Below are 15,897 nucleotides of genomic sequence, written 5' to 3' on the forward strand. Positions count from 1 at the left end.
GCTGTGCATTTTTGTAGGGGTTTCTTCAGTTCGCTACAGGCCATTAACCTTTCACTTCAGGTAAGTAATGAACAATGACTTTCCCAACAAAGGAAATCAGCTGTGTTACCAATGGCAACTCCACTTACAAATACATGCACCAACCCCCTGTGTATGCACTTATTTATTTTTTTAAAAATCAATTCCGGTATGAAATAAGAAAGGTTCCCTTTGGCTTCACCTTGAGCTGATAATGAACAAACCCTCAGTGAAGCCTACTCCCAAGGAAGTCTTCTTTAATAGCACTGATTAAAAATAAAATGAAGTTTCTACTTAGGACGCAAGATGTATTGCTTCCTGCTTTCCTTCACCAGGGTAGGGTATCTTGTAATTGGACCAGTGCTAATTGGACACTTCAGCCAAACAATTTAATTTAAAAGGGAAAAAAAAAAGACTCCAATTTCCCTTGGTTTCTAACAGAGTTAGTGTCATTGACCAACACCAATATGCTGAACTGTGAAATCAACACAAGACCTTAATTACACCAGGAGAAAGTGCAGGAAAACCCTGGTGGGGTCTGTCTTTTTCATTTTACTTGTGTATCAGATTAACGTACAACTTCAAGCAGAAACACGTAAGTGTTTCTTAAAGAACCTGCTCTGATTTAATATGTTTTGTACAAAGGTACAATGGAAAGAATAGGTTAAAAGCATTTTTAACATCGGTGTGGTTCTGTATCTGTACCAAATCATCAACTATAAAACAGGTTAAAATTTTTTGCCTGACATCAGGGCATATACTTTACAAAGGAGGTGGTAAAAGCTGACAGATTCAGGACAGCAAGCTAGAAGAAATAGAGACATAATTAAGAAGTAGGTTATTTCTTAGGCAGACACTAATTGGGAAAGACTTGCATCTCTCTGGTTTTTGTTTATACATAATGGTGGTCAAACCCACATAAATAATACCAGGGTGCTGAAAATCTTAACTAGTTGGCGGAATGCAATAACCACTAACACATATTTTTCCTTTCCCACCCTGCTTCATTCTATCCATCATTTCATCCTTAACCCTCATGCCCTTAATCCTTCTCTTTCTTTCATAATTTCTCCTATTAAGAGGGCTTCCTCCTCTCCAAAAGCAGCAGCTATGAACTACTTCCTTTTAACATCTTATTTCCAAAACGAACTTCCTCCGTGAAGCGGGCATGCACCAGCCCGTCACAGCAGAACATGTAAGAGCCTTGGAGAGATGTTGGAGAACAAAGGAAAGTAAGGGGAGACTCTGCCTTGCATCTGCTAATGCTGCCTTTCCCTTTGTACTTTTTGTATGGCAAATCCACTAAAAAAGAGGCACTGAAAAACTGCATCCTAGTACTTCCTTTCTTCCATTCCATATATTGGCATTCGTAATTAGATTTTGCTTATGAATTTTAAGACAGATTTTATTTCATGTTAATAGGATGATAGCCTTTAATTTTCTACAAAATACTTGTAATATTTTTGCACCAGTGATGTATAGTTGCATAATGCCTCGACATATTTTATTAAACTTCATTCGTACTTCCTTAATATTCTGCATGCAGAAACTAGAATTCAGCAAACTGTTGATGGGCTGCATTTCTAAATTCTGTATTGCTTCAAATACTAGCTCAATAAAGACTTAAAAAAATATTAATAATTAGAAGCCCTGGAGAGCAGAGCGACTGCTATTCTAATCTGTTATGAAAAGACAGATTCAGAAGAGATTTCTGATTCTATCAGTGTAAAATTCAGGTGCTCAGAAAGCCCCTTTTCTTTTTTTCCTATAAAATAAAAACCATAACACCAACATATTAAAACAATGTTAAAAACGCATAATCAAAGACACAAAAGATGTCTGGACATTTATCTGCAGAATTAGAGCTTACAGCACATTTTGTATTTTTAGGCTTTCTGTCATATAAATATAATTTAGTTTCAATCAATCACTTCTGTATATATGTGAAAGAAACAGTTCCCACAGTGAAACTCTGGATTCCACATTAATCATTGCTCTGAAAGGCTATTTAATTATAGCAAGAATAAAATACATCAGAATATTTCCCCAAAATTGTTCTGCATTCTCCCCAGAATTTTCTGCTATGTTCTGTCTTCGTATGAGACCCCTTGTTCCCTACTAACATTCAGGGAAGCTCTGCCTGCAAAATAAGATACAAATACGGATTTCTGCTATCCAGACTGCCTGGTAACTGTATACACTGGCTACTTCCCCATCCCAGCTCCCTCAAAGTGGTTTGCAGGAGAAAATTATAGAAAAATGATACTGTACAAATATTTGCCTAAGGAAGATTTTGAAGATTCCTCTGATTTCCTTCTTCTGTATGTTCAATTCATCATCTTACAATCCAGTATGAAGATGCTGACTAGGCTACTCTCAGCTATAACAGTAGCTTGAACACATCATAGTCTCCCCCAAAAGTTTAAACAGTAACTGATCCCACAAACCTGTAGACACTGTTGTAAACTTTCAACAACAAAGGACCAAAAGAGACCCATCCACAAGCAGCAGGCTTTATCAACATACTTTCAGGGACTACAGAAAAATAAATCCACTGCGACAGGTATATTAGCTATTCCTGTTGTTTACCTATGTATTTGGAAAAGAAAGTATCCCTGCTCAGTCTTATTTTTGCTGCTTAATTTACAAAAAGCCAGAAGTCACCTACAAAAATATAGAAAGTGAATATGAATTAGAGGGCAACTATAAACTTATACTTAAGTCATTTTGTAGTAACTGAATTACTTCACCATCATGAGCAAAGTCTAGCACCAAACTTACAGGTGGTACCTTTTTTAAATTATAATTTTCAATCTAATATTTTTGCTAGCGTCATGGTAACATCAACTAACACAATGTAATCTCATACTAAAGGTAAAGAAGAGTAAGTCAAGTTCTTATAAATCAGTAGTTCTTTGCATGAACTTTGTTTTAGCAGTAAACATACAATCTCAAAAAAGAAGAAAAGCCTCTTTATACACTGGCATGTCTTTAACAAAAGGGATTGCTCTGCTTGGGAATTTAAAAACAAAAAACTACAGATAATTACTGAATACTGTCCCTTCAGTATGGCTACAATCCCATCAACTTTATCGGTTTCTCATTTTACATAACAGTGATGTTAAAATAATTTTTTGTCATGCAGAAAACAAAACAAAACAACTGCATCAGGTTGGGTTTTACATTAACCACATTGTCCAGTAACTATTAGATGAGTCTTTCTCTTATGCTACTTCTCTGCTTAATTCCTTGGTCCTCAGAGATGCCTTTCCAGACTGAAACCATGAAGTAGTTATACAGCAATGATTGACAGAATGCTGTTTAACAAGCAGTTTCATTTGTTCAGGGCATTTTGGTTGGACTGTTCAGCTGTAATGATGCTCTTGATGTAACATTACAGTTCTTAAAAACCACAGTTCACTGCCACAGCAGCACTGCTATGCCAATGTGATGACCATTACCATGATGAATTTTCCATTAATTTACAATCAGAAACAATCACAGGTTTCACTGTAGGCAGCTTATAATGCCACACCATATCTCTGAAGTAGTTTCCATTCAAGTTTGAAGCATATTTTGTTTCAGCCTGCAGAAACCTTTTAGCATCGATTGCCAAGAGCCACATTATAGTTCCATTAACAGGAGTTTTCTGATATCATTAAGGGTTAATACAACTCTATTGCAGAAGATAAAGCTGATTTAAACCAGCATGTATGTATTCATTGGGCTATGATAGATTCAAATTTTGTTCATAATATTAAAGAGAATGGGGTAGACTGGGACACTTTATTGAAAACTGCTGTTTACTTCCAGGTACACTCTGTAAAGCAGAAGGCCACTGTTACTACATGTAGAGGATGCAGGAGTTTCTCTAAGCAAAACTGAGATCTAAACACAGCAGATGTAGGCCTAGCAATCTGTGAAATGAAACCCAAATGTTCTTGCAGTGCTACAAAAACAAATGCGCACACACAGTAACCAACTGCAAAAGATACAAATGCTTTTGTGGAGAAAGTGACCCTACTTCTATAAGGGTCACTGGAGATACATGTGGTGGTGGCAGCAGATAATGAAACATCAACGCCTGCAGTGTAATAACTATAGATGGCTTGCACACCTATTAAAAACTTGGGTGATCATCAGCCAATAGCTCAGTGTTGCCAATGTTTTCAAGGGATGCCGGATAACAGCAATGAACAAGAGATTGGTGAAGGAATACATGGCTCTCCCCATTCTTCAAAGCATCTGCCACCCAAAAGGTGATGCAACAGCCTGACGCAACACAACATAAGGAATACCTGCCTATGTGAACATGATCTAAGTGACAGTCATTCTATAGGAGATAATAAATACAACAAATTTCTCTTTTACGCGCGTCACCACAAGGTCAGCAAGCATTTGTCAGGATTCGCTGAAAGACCTATATATAACCTGTGCTACCTTCCTTATGCTACATCAAAGCTTTCTGAAGCGGTATGCAGAACTAGCCAAGTTTCTTGTGTACTGGAACTGTTATGCTTTCTACACATACAAGGAACAATACTTTGCTTCTTTGCAGAAATGCAAAAATAGACTCAAAGTGATCATTCATGAAATTGCTTAATACGAAGGAGGCACCCTTCAAACCTATTTTTAGAAAACAAAAGCATGGCTGTGATTACTTTCCTTACACGGTAAGAATGACATACAGTCTTCTTCATTTTCCCCTCTACATATTTATTTTGGAATATGACTTTTCATTCCCTGTTTAGTCTTTAACTGCTTCCTAAGTGACAAACGGTGTGCTATGGGGAAAGGAGCTTCACGCTAGACTAAAATTCTCAGCCAGCTTTGCCCTTCCCTGCCTGGCTATATTTACAGCCACACCTCACATTACTAAGTCTTGAGCAAGCAAAAGTGCCTGCAGAAATGCTGCTGATCAGAACTTGTCACCTACAGTGAGACAGCCTGTTACATCCACTTCAAACGGGGGGTAGGTGGCCATGCAAGACATAGCAGGGTAGCGGCAAACCTCTGTTATAATTCTTGTTATGGCTTTGGGAATTAACTTTTTTTTTTTTAATTTAAAAGAAGACAACATTAAAAAGCCAAACGCTCTTCCCTCACATGCAAGAAGAGACATTGAAATCATATGTAGTGTTATTACTCACTTGAATCAACCATCATGTTCTACCATGTGCGTCCCTAACTGAAGTGTCATCTATACTACATACTTTATAACTGAACATAATGAGTGAGAGGAATTTTTGTACAGCATTAAGGAAAACATGACCATGATTAAAATGGAAGCGATGAAATTCTGACACCCCTTCCCAAGCTGAGTACAGGCAAAACGCTGCAACTTCCAGGGACATTGCTCTTCCATCTAAATACCAGATTGTAACAGTATGAATGATGATTGATGCTTCCTTGCCATCTTAAAAGCTTCTGGAGCAAGGATGCCATCAGAGGTTTCTGTGATAGAGCAAGTAAAAGTGACATAAAATGCTTGAAGTCCCTCTGGCAAAAGAGAGAGGCAACAACCAGATGCTGCACCCTCTGAAGGCAGGCATGGGAGTATTGCGTGGAGCATGTGTTATTTTGTCCTTTCTTCCTTCCCATCATAAGCAGCGATGTTCTGCAACAGGTACCTAGAGCTATAGGGAAATCAGGAAATTAAATATTCTACCTTTAATATTCTACATTCTATAACTATTTCTGCTGAATGGATTATCTCTCCCTACACAGTATAAGACAGCTGAACTCCTGCACAGCACAGATGCTAAATGCTTGCTGGAAAACTTGGAACAGAACAACACTGAAGGACAAAAGGTTACCTTACCAGCTCTAATACCTGTTGCCATTAGAGTTATCAGTATGGAATTTTATGTTTGACTCTCAGAAAATATTAAAAGCCAGAAAATACTTGAGTGGAAAACTGAAGACCTAAATAACAAAGAAGATCGCAAAACCACACAAGAAATAGGAAGCCAAAACAAGGCTGAGGATGTTAAGTCTGTACTGAGGCTGTAAAGTTTTTACTCTTTCACCTTCTGAGTTTGGGGTAATGGAATATTTTTAAAAATGTAAAAATACCTGACAAGTACATTTATATGGCTATTTATAAAGTTTAAAAACAAACCAAAACCCACCCTCATAACAAGTCACACAGGCACACTATTCTATTAATTCCATTACAGTCATATTGTGAAATAAGTCGCTTCTCAGAATGTCTGAAAATAATGTTCACATAGTACATGAAATGTGTGATGCTTAGCTTTGGATTAAGAGATGTAAAATTATTTCAATTGCATATGCTTATAAATTATTTCTTTGTTTTTAAAAACATGTATAAATAACACAACAGTTCATAGAACTATAATTTATTTTCTTAATTGAGAGAATTATCTGTGTCACTGAACTATCAGTGTTAGTGTTAAGTTGATGGTTGGACTCGATGATTTGAAAGGTCCCTTCCAACCTAGACAAGTCCATGATTCTATGAAATAACTGTGAAGTTTAGTAGTCCTTTGAAGAGATGACTAGTTTCATGATTATGACTGAAATGTATGCTACAGGTTCTATAATGAACAGAGGAATGAAGGTGGGCTATGAATTTTTTTTTTTTTTATGGACATCACATCTCTATGAGCACCAAAGACTGATAAACAATCTTTTTCTTTTCAATAGGAATTCTTTTCATGCCCTACATGCATTTGCAGTGGGCGACCTGAAGCAGTAGCTTATGTGGAAGGGGGATGTTGGAGTTTCCAGGCAAACAGCATCTGTAGGACAAGTTTGCTACGTGCGACATCACCCACAGACAGCTCTGTGATGCTGTAGAGGTTTGATGCCTGTGACCTCTGGACAAGGAACCAACACATCCTGTGCATGCTTTGGATATTCCCAACAAGCAGCCAGGCAGGTGATCTTGCCTGAGCAGAGGAAAGACTCATGCTGGGCCCCAGGGAGGAAGGGGAGAAGTCACTGTAGGCCACAAGTTGCCATGCCAGAAGAGGACCACATTTTGAGTGCTGACAGAGAAGCAATACGCAAAATGAAAAAAAAAATGGAGCAAACTGCTGCAGCTCTAATAGGGCAGATAACACTTTGTGCACTGATGGTGCAAGGGGCTGCAATAATGCTAAATCCAGCACGATTGACTGACATAAGCAGGAAGTACTCTAGCTCCATCTCCTCTGGGCATGACAGAGTTATTAGGCACCAGCTGGCAGGAACAAAGGGGGCAAACAGTGCTGACGGAAGAAAAGAACAAGATCCTGCAGTGCTCATGGTCCTGCTCATCAAGCTGGAAGTGAGCTGGAAGAGTGACAAGACCTCTGGTCCTTGCATTTCCTTATTATAACTGACTCAGCTTGGGTAAGATCTCAATTTGCCTCAAGGCTTTTGAGCCTCATAAGACAACTTGAAGTCTCAAAGCAAGGCCAGGAAGGAAAAAACCATTCTCAGGATCCATCTCAGCAGACCAAGACTCACTCCAGCATAGGAGGATGCAAGGTCACATAAGAAAATACCAACTCTGTCATCTTGGTAACCAGCATGAACACATCTGAGAATGAGCCTGCAGCAGGTACCGCTGGCAAGGGAGTGGCATTTGAGCAGAGACCTAATGTCAGATACACAGCAGGAGTAAGGAGGAGAGAATTGCTCCTCAGCTACAAGAAATGGCTGAAAAGGAACAGAAACTGAAAGATCACAGGAAAAAAAAGATCAAAGCAGAATGAAAACCGGGGCCCGCCCTTCCCCAGATCCTAGCTCCAGCCCAGGGCACTTAAGAGAAACTATGATGCCCGTCAGAAGTTTTGCTTTGTATAAACTACATCTGTTCATTATTATAGTTACCAACAGGACATTGCTGGGGAATATTTCCCATGGATGATTGCACTTTTAATAGTAATGACCACAACAAATGTTTTATGTAAAACACTGAAGAGTAAAAAATAGTCATCTGAAAGGCCTGTAACTGCTAACATCCTCCTGCAAATATCCACACACCACAGAAAACATATTAGTGAGAAAGCTTCAAGCTTGTAATGAAACAACAGTAATGGGAGAAAATAAATGAAAAAAGATGTCCTCTTGCTTTTTTTTCCTCTTTCACTGCTTTGGATGTACATATTTTCAGGCCTTTGAGCTTTGTTTAATTATTTTGTGCAGGAGACTGGAATCCTCAAAGTGTTATGTGAGAGTGTGAACACAGGACGAAATTCACACAAACAAGTTAATAGGACTTTTAAACTACTGAACTATTCCTCAGCTTCTACTGTTTCAATTTCTCATTCCTTGAAATTCAATACCAAACCATTAAGCAGTTCTGTATCTGCTTCGATAAACGACATTTGAATAATCATAAGAATGACATGGGATGGTATTACCAAGAAGCTCCATGCATTGCAATGTATTTTATCTGTCCTACTGGAAAAAAAAAATAGTGTTTTCCTGAGAACAGTACTGTCTAGCAATGGCAGACCATCAGAGAGGATGCCATTACCATATTTGTGATCTGTGTGAGGGCTGCACAGATGTGCTGTTTTTTATCTCCCCCAAGTGGTCAGGCGAGTTTGTAAGTCTGCCTTAGAGAAGCGGCTTCCTCCCTCTCTAGAGCATCTTCTAGAGTCAGATGAAAGGCTAGGGGTGGACTAGGAAAACTTTAAAGCTGAACAAAAATTCATTAAGAGGGTAGAAACCACAGGAAACGCCCAGTCTCAAAAGTAACTCGTTACTCCACATATTCCCATATAACCCCTACATTTAATTCCTAATGCCCTTTCCAGCATACAAGTGACTAAACTACATCTTGAAATAGTATCCATGTTTGATAGTTTACAAGTGGGTTTAATCACCTTGGTACAGATTTACTAATAATTTATAATCTAATTTGTCTTTGAAATAACTAATATTTCAAGGATCTGACATCAGAGGTATCTGAACTAGTACAATCTCATTGCAATTAATAGCCTCAAACCATTCAATTGTAATCTGTCACCACTTCTCAAACGGCACTGATTACAGTTACTTTCCATTTTTCTTTAATATCTCATGTAAATTACAGCGAATGAGCAGATAGCCTTCACCCTTTTAGTTATATGTATGTTTAAAACATGGTGAAAAGGATATGGAAAAAGAGGAGGAAATCCTTACTGTTATTTTAGCTATACTCTAAATCTGTTACAAACATTAATGTGGCTGTAGGCCACTTTAGACAGGATATAAATGACTGTCCTCCACTTTGCTCTTTTCTTCAATCATTAAAGTTTACTTAATATTCATGAAAAATACTTTATATCCCTGGAAGCTAAAAGCCTCTCTTTATTCACAGAACAATGACACCTCTGGCTGTATCATAAATTACCTACATTGTCAGGACAACATACTTACAACCTCATCTGGAGGACCAATCCTAAATATGAGAGAAGAGATTTGTTTTCATGCCTAATAATTTGTAAAAATGCTTTGCTGTTTATTTAAGTTATAAAGAATTCTCTTTATTTATGGTTGTCAAATATTACCAGGGTCACTGAGAAATCTTTCAAAGTCAGTGAAAAATCTGAAATAGGGAATTTCCACTGGTGTTTGTGCTTACTACTCACACACACTGAATTTCCCAAGGGATATATATGCAATTTTGTGATTGAGCTTCTCAAAGAAAGGTCTAGCTGGAGGCAGCTGACTTAGGCTGGAAAAAAGCAGTCACCAAACAGGCATCTTTCTCATTATGACAGGCAAGTGCAGCATTGAAGGTGGTATTAAAACACTTCTCTTGGCTTGTCAAAGCTGTCCCTGCAACTGGGATGAAACATGCACAGCTTTCCATAAACCCAAGTTCAAAAGTACATCTTAACTTCTACTTCCACTGGAAAAAAAAACAACCCAAAAGCTAAGTTGTTTCCACAAAACTGAACTACAGCTTTGGCTTCAGGTGTAACCTTATGGATACACTGCTGTTTTATGCCCACAACTTTGTCTTTGATTTCTTATGGCAAGTGTTGAATTCTACAACAGTTAAGACTGTTTTAGTCAAAGTCCCATTCTCACCCTGCAAAAATCCGTGATGTTGACTGAAATTCTAGTGTTTATCTATTCCCAAAGCAGTATTTTCTCCCACGAAGAGCAAGATTCTTCCTAGATCCAGTCGGAAATACAGTAAAGACCCATAAAAACCCATAAAAGCATCCTTTTGATTTAAAAAATATTTTAAATATTTTGATCTTAAGAAATAAGGCTAAAACAAATACGCTTAAAATCTGAAAGCTGACACGGATAGAAGTCTCTGCTAAGTACTCCTTACATGTCACGTTCTACACCAAAAATAATCTGTAGCACATATACCAGAGAGCAGTCATATGATTACTTTTAAGAGGGAACAATGGAAATTACAGGTTAGACAAACATATACCACAATCAAATTAAACATTGCTTTTCTGCTTTGCATAATTTACATATACAGAATTTGTTTTTTAAACAATATTGGCATTTGGAATTTGTTTCTATAACAATATAAATATGCAACATTACTCCTACTCAGGGTTCCTAGCTCTCTATGTATCTGTAGAATAATGTTATCTTTAGTTTGTTGTAGTAGTTGTTGTAAAGTTTCTTTGTGACCAGTTCCTGTGTAAATGAATTGACTGCACAGGTAAAAGAACAAAACTAAAGTTCTTAATGCACTACTGTTAAGTGTAGCTTTTAGTTCTGCGAACTAAATGAGTCACTGCTGATGCTTGTTAACATGGTAGTAGAAAACTACCAGCACTAGCAATTCAGGATAGGTTTGCAGCGATTTCCAGCCTATGCCAACTGTCCTCCTTGCCTTCAACCTTAAGAAAAAACAAATTTGAACACCAATGCTCAAATACCACCGAAGAGAACAACCACTGGATCTCACTTTGTTCTCTTTGCTCCTAAGCTGAGTAACAGCTGCCCTTTGTGTTTGTCCTTTTGCATACCAAATACACAAAAGACAGACAGACCTAAGTGCCCCAGTATGCGCTCTACAGGGGACTTCACGCCCTCCATACAACAAATACTGGGCTACGGAATTGGCTGCCCAAACCATAAGGTAGGTAAGTGGCTTTTTAATATTATTATATTGCGCATTTCTCCTACGTAAGTTTTACAATGTATCTGTATACTGACTGTGTATAAATTAAAAGCTGTGCAATATAATAAAGAAAAATGCCACTTACCTGACTTTCCATAACTTGGTCTATAAGAATTCAGAGTCTCACTAGTATGCTAAATATTGGGATGTCATAGGAGAGCAAAGAGCCATTCTTTTGACAACGAAGAATGTCATGTAGCCTAAAAAAAAATTACAAAGGGTTTTTGCTTCTCTAAAGGAAAAAAAAAACCAGACTATTTTAATTTCTCTGTTAAGCCAATAATGTAAGTTTTCCTTCCGATGAAACAGAAGGTGTTTCTGACACTTTTCTGCCACTCCACATACAATTCCTATATTCCTTCAAAAGAGATATGCTAATTTTTCCTAAATGTTTTTCCTAAACGTGATTTCTTCATTGTTAAATAAAGATACCTCCAATTAAGTACACCACTTTCTGACTCTATTTAAACTATGTTCAGGGGCAGGAACAAGGGTAAAAAAGCTGGAGGAACTTCATAGCTAGATACAAAAAATTACTGTCAATAACCAAAATAATTGTTTCTAAAACTACAGAAAATTTACTGCAGCTTTGGAACACTGTTTAAAGTGATCAATCAGGCTTATATAGTAAGAATAAAGACAGCCCTGGATTTAGAAAACACATGAGGTCTGCAGGTGTCTTGACAGAGCACGTTAAGTAAAATTAATGAAAACATGACTTATAAAGGGCAGGACAAAAAAAAAAATCCTGACAAAAACGAACACCAAAAAGCCTATCAAATTCCAGAAGACTGAATTGCAGTGTGCTATCAATAAAATTTCCACAGCAAATTTTGTTTAAAAAAAAAAAATAAATCACTTACCTTTTACATACACACAATACAAAGAGATTTATTGAAATACTGATTCATAAAATAACAGCAAGCACTCTGAGATCCTCTTAGAGCAATGAAAGCTGAATTGGTAGGAGAAAAGTAGGTTCATTTTTCTGCAAAGATATACTTTACTTGTACACAATAATCAAGCTAGACAGTACCTAATGCCCAATCTGCAGCATCCTTTGGTAAGGTGTAAAGAAACCTTAGGTACAGAACATTGCATGGAGGCAAAATTCAGCCACCTTCTGACTGAGGTCAACTGAAAGCCAGCTTTACAAGTGAGATCAAGAAGAAAATGAATAACATTTCTAGCCTGATGCTATCTGTGCAGTGGTGATTGTAAGGTACTTTTGATTCTTCCAAAATAACAGTATGGTTTACAATGCTTTAATTTCCTTCTTATTCCCAATATCTCCAATTCAAATAAACAGACCTCTATCAGGTAAAACTGAGTTAGCTGGTTTTTGGGGTAGACTATAGCGATATATTTTCCTGTGACATTACACAGTATTCCGGTCAGCATTTCTCGACTCCTGCATGAAGTCCTGTTTTGCAAAGATATGTGCCAGTGAAATAACAAAGGCTGAAGTTTAGGTTCATATACAATTCTACACATATTCACAACAGAATGAAGAATAAATATTATTCAGTATTAAGCAACCAGAAAACCCCCATTGTGCCACTATAATGTCTGGCCAAAATCTTTTTGTATTTGGTGCTTTTCAACAATAATCAGGAGATTCATTACCAATGCTCACAGGTTTTTAGGATAATTTGCTATGTGTCTATTGTTTGTCAGGGCTTCCACCCCCAGAAGGTTAATGGGAGCAGAACTCAAAACTGAGAAAGGACTAAGTAAACTTGAATTTCTTCACAGATTGCATAGGAACTAAAATAAACTCCTTAGGACCCTTGAGAACAAATTCAAAACTCCCATGAACTTTAAATCCAAACCACTGTAAGCTCCCTAAAGTAAAGCTGAAAATCTACAGGATATTTCCTAAAAGAAAAACATACTCACAGCACCCAACACCAAAAAGTATCTTCATATTAAGTGAGCTTTAAACCATCTTTGTCATATATGCAACTGAAGAATTACCTGTTTTAAAAAAGGGAGAACCCAAGACAACAGGCAAAGATAAAAAGGATAAATGATGTTCTACGCTGCCGAAATTTGTGACAGACACAGAATTAAAAGGTGATTTTTCTAAACGTCTGTTCCTTGAAACTAAACACTTGATTATCTTCACAGCCTTTGCAAGTTTCTTCGATATCAAAAGAAGAACACATATAAATATACATCACATTTCCACTCAGCTGTAGGGCAAAGGGATTACATTGTTTTATCCTCATAAAGTTTCATTAATAATACTTAAATGTTTTCTTTTACCTCCAGGGAGACCTTCTTTCCAGTGTCATGTTCTTTAGCCCTGGCATTGTTCTTCAAGCATCCTCTTTTTGGTGACTACCATTTAGTATAGGTTACTGCAGAAACATCTATAATCAACTTAAAGTTGTGTCACAGGAGCATGGTCCTTACACGTGGGTTTCAATCTTTCAAATGAAAAGACTATGACAACAACTATTGGTATCACAGGGGAAAAAAAATCTCAAATAGTTTATTAAGAGGCATGTCACAACAGCACCTTTTTGTTGCCTTATAGTAAGTCAGCTTTGAAAAAAATGTGTTCCCATGAGAAAGGGCTACACAGCAAACACATAACTCTTTGTTACAATGCCTTTGAAAATTCTGGGGAGATGAATGCATTACATGCCTTGGCCATTGTTTTCCAAAAGACTTCTGATGAAAAGGAAGTCTGAGATTAGCTAATGGTTAAAACAATGAAATACTAGCACTAATAATTTGTAAAGATCTTAAAAAAAACCCAACCAAAACCCAAAACAAACCCACAAAATTCTGAAAACAACAACAACAAAAACCCTACCACATATTTTAAGTAGAAAAGATCCTCTGGATCTTCCACAATATTCCTACCAAAAAAAAAATATCTATCATGAAATAACTAAACACTGCAGGACCATTAAGTATTTTAGACTTATGGTTCTAGGTGTCAAGGAGGCTGCAAGGTAGAGCTGTCATGAGGGGGGATTTCCTTCCTCCCCCTGACATGGTCCCTGTGGGAACCAGAAGTTCATTTCACAGGGAGTCAAGGAAGAGCAGTCCATCTGCAAAATACAAGGTGGCACTGCCATCTTCTTCATCCTTCCCACCTGTGCGTGCTACAGGACTTCTGCATCCCATGCCCAAGGCCTGGGATACAGAGAGCCTCACTGACTCCATCTGTGGAGCAACTCCTTGCTCCTCCTCCCCTCCAGAGAAGTGCTGGAGAGGGCAGGTGCGGGACCAGGACAGGAGTGCAGCCTCCTCCGGGGCAGGGAGGCAGAAACATTGCCAAGGTGGGCTGAGCAGCACCCTGAACTGTGTAGACTATCTCGTAACTTTGGTATCATTCAGTGTCACATAGAGTTGGAATTGGTTTGCTGCCTATCTTGATAGTCTTACTTCTGCTACATAACAGTACTTTTCTAGCGTTTTAGTTCAGTTAGTAACAAACAGAAACAAGCCAAAATAACTGTGTGTTGATACCTACAGCACAGGAGGACAGTCTGCTAACAGGAACAGACTAAAATGTTCCTAAAAACCAGAAGTTTAGTGCATTTTTGTACTTACTAGAATAGCAACAAAAGGCTTAATTCTAAGTATATAGTATCATAAACCAAACAAATTTTTGAAAAGTGATTTTTCCATTCCTGCAATTCCAGAATCTCCTGATGCTTGCACAGCCACAGGTATACAACAATAGCAAATTTTCAAACAGGCCAGTCTCTCCAAAACCTGAACCCAGTGGAAAATTTTTGCAATAAACATGTTTCTAAAAATGGCCCAATATATCAATATACTACAGCACAGATTTTTTACTAAGGGTGTGAGTTTTTCCTCAATGGGATACTGAAAACAGCATTTCAGCATCATTTTAGTCACCATCTCCTGAATGTGATAATAGAGAACAGGAACATTAATGCAAGAAACGTCATCAACATTTCTCCTCTTCTCAGGTTTTCTGGCACTTGAAGCGTGTTGTTAGCTTACTTGATCCAAAACCAATACAAATGTGACCTGGAGACGCAGACTGGCAGTACAGCCAGTTGGATCAGGGCAGATGTGTCTTCGTATTTTGGGACTTACAGCCCTGCCTCTTACAGAAACCTTCTTTTAACCACAAGCTGTTCTTCTATTTTTTTTTTTCTTTTCTTTTAAAACTTCGATTGAGGGATAATAAGGTTTAAGATTAAGCTTTAATATCACCTGGAGGCGGACGAGCATATACATGCAGAACCCAAAGAAAAGGAGAGCACAGCACAGTACGCAAACAAGGACAGTCTGCCCAGAGCAATTTAAGATATGAGCAAAATTGTAAGAGCAACTCGATTGGAGGTAAAAACCTCTGCGTGCAGTCTTCTTCATGCTAAGCATTGAATGCACAAAAAGCACGTGAAATGTTTACAGCTTTGTTTGCTTTTTACCTTCTGATTGATCCTGGAATTAACAAACATGCCATGAAACCAAAGGTAAAAGTCCAGTTGATCCTATGATGCAGGACTTGATAGTCTTCCCATATCTGCCCAAAGCCCTAGCACTTCGAAAGAAGAAACCTCTGCAATTCATGCTTTTAATATAGGATTATTTCCAGAACAGATATTGCTTAAAAGGATCTCAACGACACAGAATTTACATTGTCCCCCCTCAATGTGATTTCTACCAACTGCCCTGCTTATCCAATACTATAAAAAAAGGAAAACAAATAGAAGCCTGAAATGCCCCCATAATGGCACTGAAAGATTCTTTGTGTTAAATCAGGAGATCAAGCTCTCAGTTCT

General features: G+C 37.8%; 1 protein-coding gene across 5 annotated transcripts in view; it reads right to left on the minus strand.

The window, feature by feature from the left end:
• LYRM4 (LYR motif containing 4) overlaps positions 1 to 15,897 on the minus strand; it is a 90,081-nt gene that overhangs the window by 33,723 nt on the left and 40,461 nt on the right. For 2 of the 5 annotated variants that reach the window (XR_008464881.1, XR_008464883.1), the window contains one exon: positions 11,205 to 11,319. The exons of 2 other annotated variants lie outside the window; for them this stretch is intronic. The gene's annotated coding sequence lies outside the window, so the exon portion shown is untranslated. The remainder of the gene's footprint in view (positions 1 to 11,204; positions 11,320 to 15,897) is intronic. One more of the 5 variants, XR_008464884.1, reaches the window with a different exon arrangement.

Source organism: Rissa tridactyla, chromosome 2, assembly GCF_028500815.1.
Source record: "Rissa tridactyla isolate bRisTri1 chromosome 2, bRisTri1.patW.cur.20221130, whole genome shotgun sequence".
Classification (NCBI taxonomy): Eukaryota; Metazoa; Chordata; class Aves; order Charadriiformes; family Laridae; genus Rissa; species Rissa tridactyla.